This window comes from Tamandua tetradactyla, chromosome 11 (genome assembly GCF_023851605.1).
Source record: "Tamandua tetradactyla isolate mTamTet1 chromosome 11, mTamTet1.pri, whole genome shotgun sequence".
In the NCBI taxonomy this organism is placed as follows: domain Eukaryota; kingdom Metazoa; phylum Chordata; class Mammalia; order Pilosa; family Myrmecophagidae; genus Tamandua; species Tamandua tetradactyla.
In genome coordinates this window covers 2,930,630-2,937,454 of record NC_135337.1, presented here as the reverse complement: position 1 = coordinate 2,937,454, position 6,825 = coordinate 2,930,630, and the positions used below count along the sequence as shown (strand labels likewise).

The 6,825-nt window shown below is 41.2% G+C and overlaps 1 long non-coding RNA gene across 1 annotated transcript in view; it reads left to right on the top strand.

Moving 5' to 3' along the window:
- Window positions 1-219: 219 nt before the first annotated feature.
- The window catches only part of LOC143649786 (uncharacterized), a 37,517-nt gene continuing 30,911 nt past the window's right edge, over window positions 220-6,825 (top strand). The window contains exon 1 of the long non-coding RNA XR_013159184.1: window positions 220-452. This is a non-coding gene — a long non-coding RNA (uncharacterized LOC143649786). The remainder of the gene's footprint in view (window positions 453-6,825) is intronic.

The following is a 6,825-nucleotide window of genomic DNA, read 5'->3' as shown; positions in this document are numbered from 1 at the left end:
CCAGGATGTGGTATCATTGCTTGAGAAAATCAGCACATTCCCTGGTACCTGGTATGCAGCTATTGATCTGGCAAATGCTTTTTTTCTCAATAGCTGTTAGTAAGGACCACCAGAAACAGTTTGCTTTCAGCTGGCAAGGTCAGCAGTATACTTTCACTGTCCTACCTCAGGGGTATATCAACTGTCCAGCCCTATGTCATAATCTTGTCTGCAGGGACCTTGATCGTTTCTCCCTCCCACAAGACATCACAGTGGTCCATTATACTGATGATATCATGTTGACTGGACCTAGTGAGCAAGAAGTAACAACTGCTCTAGACCTACTGGTAAGGCATTTACGTGTCAGAGGATGGGAGATAAATCCAACAAAAACACAGGGACTTCCACCTCAGTGAAATTTCTAGGTGTCCAGAAGTGTGGGGCATGTCGAGATATCCCTTCTAAGGTGAAGGGTAAGTTGCCGCATCTGGCCCCTCCTATGGCCAAAAAAAGAGGCACAACACCTAGTTGGTCTCTTTTTTGGTGACAACATATTCCTCATTTAGGTGTGCTACTCTGGCCCATTTATCAAGTGACCAGAAAAGCTGCTAATTTTGTGTGGGGACCTGAACAAGAGAAGGCTCTGCGACAGGTCCAGGCTGCTGTACAAGCTGCTCTGCCACTTGGACCATATGATCCTGCAGATTCAGTGGTGCTGGAATTGTCAGTGGCAAATAGAGATGCTTTTTGGAGCCTTTGGCAGGCCCCTGTAGGAGAATCTTACACCCCAGGAATGTCTGGAGGATGCACCTTTTACCAGAACAGTGAGAAATAAATTTGTGAGTCTAGACCCATCATCCCTGAAGAGCTCTGTACTTGCACTTCTCTATAGGTCAGATACTACTGTGGGAACTGCTGTCACTGAGCTGGAATCCTTAAACAATGGATTTTGGAGCAAAGCCTTACCATTTGCTGCAGATAACTATTCTTCCTTTGAGAAACAGTTTTGGCCTGCTACTGGGCCTTAGTGGAGACCAAATGCTTAAACTTGGGCCACCAAGTTACCATGAGACCTGAGTTGACTATCATGAGCTGGGTGTTGTCTGACCCACCAAGCCATAAAGTTGGGCATGTACAGCAGCACTCTATCATAAAATGGAAATGGTATATACAAGATAGGGTCAGAGCAGGTCCTGAAGGCACAAGTAAGTTACATGAGGAAGTGGCCCAAATGCCTGTGGTCTCCACTCCTGCCACATTACTTTCTCTTTCCCAGACCAGAGCTATGGCCTCTCGGGGAATTCTTTACAGTGAATTGACTGAGGAAGAGAAAACTTGGGCCTGGTTTACAGATGGTTCAGCACAATATGGAGGTACCACCTGGAAGTGGCTGCTCTGTGGTGCTGCAGCACCACAACCCCTTTCTGGGGTGTCCTTGAAGGACAGGGGTGAGGGGAAATCCTTTTGGGGGCAGAACTTTGAGCAGTGCACCTGGTTGTTCATTTTGCTTGGAAGGAAAACTGGCCAGAGGTGCATTTGTATACTGGCTGTTGCTAATGGTTTGGCTTATGGTCAGGGACTTGGAAAGACCATAATTGAAAAATTGGTGACAAAGAGGTCTGGGGAAGAGGTATGTGGATAGACCTTTCTGAGTGGGCTAAAAACATGCAGATATTTGTGTCCCATGTGAATGTGCACCAGAGGGTGACTTCAGGAGAGGAAGGTTTTAATAATCAAGTGAATAAGATGATCTGTTCTATGGATACCGGTCAGCCTCTTTCCCCAGCAACTCCTGTCATTGCCCAATGGGCTCATGAACAAAGTGGTCATGGTGGTAAGGATGGAGGTTATGCATGGGCTCAGCAACATGGACTTCCACTCACCAAGGCTGACTTGGCTACAGCCACTGCTGAGTGCCCAATCTGCCAGCAGCAAAGACCCACACTCAGCTCCCAATATGGCACCATTCCCTGAGGTGACCAGCCAGCTACATGGTGGCAGTTTGATTACATTGGACCATTCCCTTCATGGAAGGGGCAGCGATTTGTTCTAACTGGAATAGATACATACCCTGGATATCGGTTTGCTTTCCAAAACTACCATCCATGAGCTTACAGAATGCCTTATCTATTGTCAAGGTATTCCACACAGCACTGCTTCTGATCAGGGAACATGCTTCACAGCAAATGAAGTGTGGGAATGGGTACATGCTCATGGAATTCTCTGGGCTTACCATGTTTTCCACCATCCAGAAGCAGCTGGATTGATAGAATGGTGAAATGGCCTTTTGAAAACTCAATTATGGTGCCAAATAGGTGGTAATACCTTGAAGGACTGGGGTAATGTTCTCTAGAAAGCTGTGTATGCTCTGAATCAGTGTCCGCTTTATGGTGCTGTGTCTCCCATAGCCAGAATCCATGGGTCCAGGAACCAAGGGGTGGAAATGGGAGTGGCACCACTATTACCCCTAGTGATCCCCTAGGGAAATTTTTGCTTCCTGTCCCTGCAACCCTGAGCTCTGCTGGTCTACGAGTTTTAGTTCCAAAAGGGGGAGTGCTTCCACCAGGAGAAACAACGATTTCCATTGAACTGGAATCTAAGACTGCCACCTGGTCACTTTGGGCTACTCATGCCCCTGGATCAACAAGCCAAGAAGGGGATTACATTACTGGCTGGAATGATTGACCTATCAGGGGTAAATAGGATGGGAACTATACAATGGAGGTAAAGAAGAGTTTTCCTGGAATATAGGAGATCCCCTAGGGCGTCTTTTAGTACTACCATGCCCTATGATTAAAATCAATGGAAAACTGCAACAACCGAATCCAGGCAGGGCTACCAATGACTCTGAAACTTCAGGAATGAAGGTTTGGGTCACCTCACCAGGTAAAGAACCACGGCCAGCTGAAGTGCTTGCTGAGGGTAAAGGGAACATGGAATGGGTAGTAGAAGAAGGTAGTGATAAATATGAACTACAACCATGTGATCAGTTACAGAAACGAGGACTGTAATGCTGTTTTGTTCATGTTATACTATTTAAGTTGTAAGATATCAAGTTTAAGAATGAATATTACCCAAGGACTTGCACCCTATTCTGGAGAGATTTAATGTGTTTCTGTTATATGCAGACCACATGAGTATTGTTAGGTGAGGAAAAAAAATGTGTCTTTTATTGTGTTCTATTTAGAAATTAGGTATGGTTTAAGGTGATGAGTATAGCTGCCAAGTTGACAAGGGGTGGACTGTCATGGTCAGGTTCATGTTTCAACTTGGCCTGGTGGTGCTACCTGTTTGTCTGGTTGGGCAAGTGCTGGCCTGTCTTTTGCTATGAGGACATTTCATAGAATTAAATCATGATCACATCGGCTACATCCACAGCTGATTCCATTTATAATCAGCCAAGGGGGGTGTCTTCTTTAATGAGTGATGCTTAATCTAAATCACTGGAAGCTTTTTAAGGAGGATTCAGAAGAGACAGGTTCTCTTCTTGCTTCAGCTGGTGAGCCTCCCCTGTGGAGTTTCCAGACCCTCCAACAGAATCATCAGCTTCACAGTCTGCCCTGTGGAGTTTGGACTCTACATTCCCAGTAATGTGAGACAGTTTAATAAATTTTATATTTACATATATTTCCTGTTAATTCTGTTTCCCTAGAGAACCCTAACTAATACAAGTAGCTTGAAAAATTAACAAAAGGTTCAAAGTTTGAGATTTACTTGTAGAAATGGTCCATAATTTTAAATTGCTTCTCAAAAGCATCCCAGACCCAAGAAAAGATTAAGAACCATTGGCTTAATGGAAAAACTCATTCATTCATTTATTCAACAAATATTCATTGAATACCTACTACATACCTGGTGCTATTTACTCTAGGTGCTAGGGATACAACACAAAACAAGTCCAATAAGGTCTCTATGCTGATGGAGCTCACATTCTATTAAGAAGATTGCGAGGGGTTATGGCATTTTGAGTCAAACACAGCTGGGTTTAGATATTGAATTATAATCTTGAGCAGATTATTTGCCTCTCTGAGCCTCCATTTCTTCATCTATACAATGGGAATAATAAAAGGATTATAGCTAAAATGATTCAAATATCTAGTACAGGCTATGCATTTGATAAATGATAATTATTAACCTCCCTTGCCAGGAGGAAGTAGGTATAGTCAAAGAAGTATCACTACTCCATTTTTATAGAGAAAAAGGTTAAGTTCAAAGAGGTTGCATGAATTTGTTAGGAAAGAGAGTGAATAATATGGCTGTAATTTGTGCTAGCTAGCTGATAGATTGGTTTGGTCTTGATTTTTTATCCTCCACATTTCTTTTCCCTGGTTAAGGCTCTGTAGGATGCAGCTTTAAAGAACCAGTGAATTATTTAGGAAAGGGGTTGGCAAACTACAGTCTACCGTGTTATGGTATGGCTAGCAAATTAAGCATGGTTTTTACATTTTTAAATGGTTAAAAAAAACCCAAACCAACCAACCAAACAAAAAACAGAGCCAGAAGAAAACAATATTTCATTAAATATGAACATCATTTAAAATTTAAATGTCAATCCCCATATTTATTAGAACATAGCCATGGCCATTTGTTTAAATATTATCTATGGATGCTTTCATGCTATAGCAGCAGAGCCGAATGCTGTGTCAAGAGGCTGCATGGCTTACAAAGCCTACAATGTTTACTATCTGGCCCTTTATAAAAAAAGTTTGCCAACAATCTGATTTAAATATTTTCTTTTGAAGGGAAGACATATCAAATACATTATACATCATCTGAATTGGTAACGTGACAATTTAAAATGAAAGACTCAAGGTTATCTAGTTAAGTTTGCTAAGTTAGACACCAATTACAGCAACTAGATATTTAAATAAAACTGGCTAATATTTATGAGAAGTTCAGAAGTATTAAGTCATTGATTCTTACAACACAAAGATGTAAGTATGCTTTACATTTGAGAGAACTGAAATTCCAAGAGATTAGGGAACTCGTCCAAGTCCACAAGTGGCTGAGCTGATTTGAATTGAAGTCTATTCTTCTATTCTTCAGATCAAAGCCACAAAATGGGCAACCCATAGTTAAATAAGAACCTCTGTATAGATAGACCCATCCAATATCCTCTGCCTTTCCAAAATCTATTCCCTGATGGATGCTATCTTATAGTCAGTTTCCTTACTTCTCTAAGATTTTGATTTTTCCCCTGTAAATAGGAAAAATACCTACTTTGCCAGGTTGTTGTAAGGATCAGAGATGATGCATTTACAATGTCTGTCCTGCTGTAAACGAAAGCTGCTATTATTTCATTACTACCACGGAGGAAATGTTTTCCTAAGAAACATGAGTAGTGAATCTGCTATGCCAATTCTGGGGGAGGTGGATAGCACGAGAGAGGCAAAGACAGTTAAATGCTTCCTAGTTCCTGAAAGGTCTGGAAATTAGCCCCATGGCGCTGCTGGCCCAACCCTTCTGGAAAGGGTTTCTGCGCCTGTGGCAAAGGAAAGGGGCAACAAACACTGCTGAAGTTGGTATGAGGGGTTTGTAATCCATCCCAGAAGGATGGATTACAGCTCTTTACAGCTGGTGGACAGTATTACACAAACTGGGCTCCAGGTTAAGAATCAACATCAGCATGTGGAGAAAAACATCACTGATGCAGAAAGGGAAGCAGCACTTGTGAACACTTCAGAATTCTCTTTTAATGGGGAAGGAAATTGGAGAGATTGAAGCACAGTAGACTTCATTACTCTGAACTTTCAGGTTAGTGATGATGGGAAACATCTGCTACCAGATTAGAGAAAGAGGAAGCCTCTTCAGGTTTGTCTTCCATCGATGAACAAATCAATTATGTTCTAGTATGGAACAGGCACTGTGCAAGTGCTGTGATCTTATCTTCTCAGCTGATTCTCACAACCACCCTGTGAAGTAGATATTGCTATCTACATTTTATAGATGTGAAAACTAAGATTCAGAATGGTCAAGCAACTCTTAACCCACAGCAATACTACTAATAACATCAGTCAGAATTTGAATCAAATCTTTCAATGCCTATTCCACTGTGCTTTCAGCTATTCCTCAACTGCCACCCATAGCTAGTACCCTCTGTGGATGCTAATTCAGTCAACAAATACTTATTGAGATACAGTTCTGCCAATTAATGTAATATGGACAGTGTCTTGGAGGAGCACACATTGCAGCAAAAAACAAACACAGGAGGGATGGGAGTGTGAATGGAGGATGACTGCTAATGGAAACGGTGTTGAAAATTTTCTAAAAGTACATTGTGGTGATGGCTGCAAAACTCTGTAAATACACTGAAAACCACTAAACTATATACTTTAAATGGGTGAATTTTATGATATGTGAATTATATCTATTAAAGCCATAAATAAGAGAAAGATGATAAAAGGAAAGCGAGTATCAAACTGAAAATACTAAAACAGGACATACTCCATGAAATGAGAATACAATCAGAGTAGAAATAGGCATACGCCACAGGAGTCAAAGAGAATATAAAAAGAGGATCATGGCATTACAATTTGATCATACTTATTGTGACATCAAATTACAATGCCATAACCTTACATTATATTCTTTTTGTTATTCTATATTGCTATAAATATAAAGACAAAATAAACCAAGTTAAAAAAATGCCAGCTGTAGAGTGATCCCACGCTGTGCCATTCAACGTCTGAAAACTAAAAAATGGTACTCTTACCTCTTATCCACTTTCTGTGTAACTCTCATGGAGTTATGCAAGCCTCAAAAGTGGCCTTGCTAAGACACATTTTTCCATACTAACAAGATGGATTCAACAAGAAAACATTGAGCACTTCCCAGTTCTGGTCAATA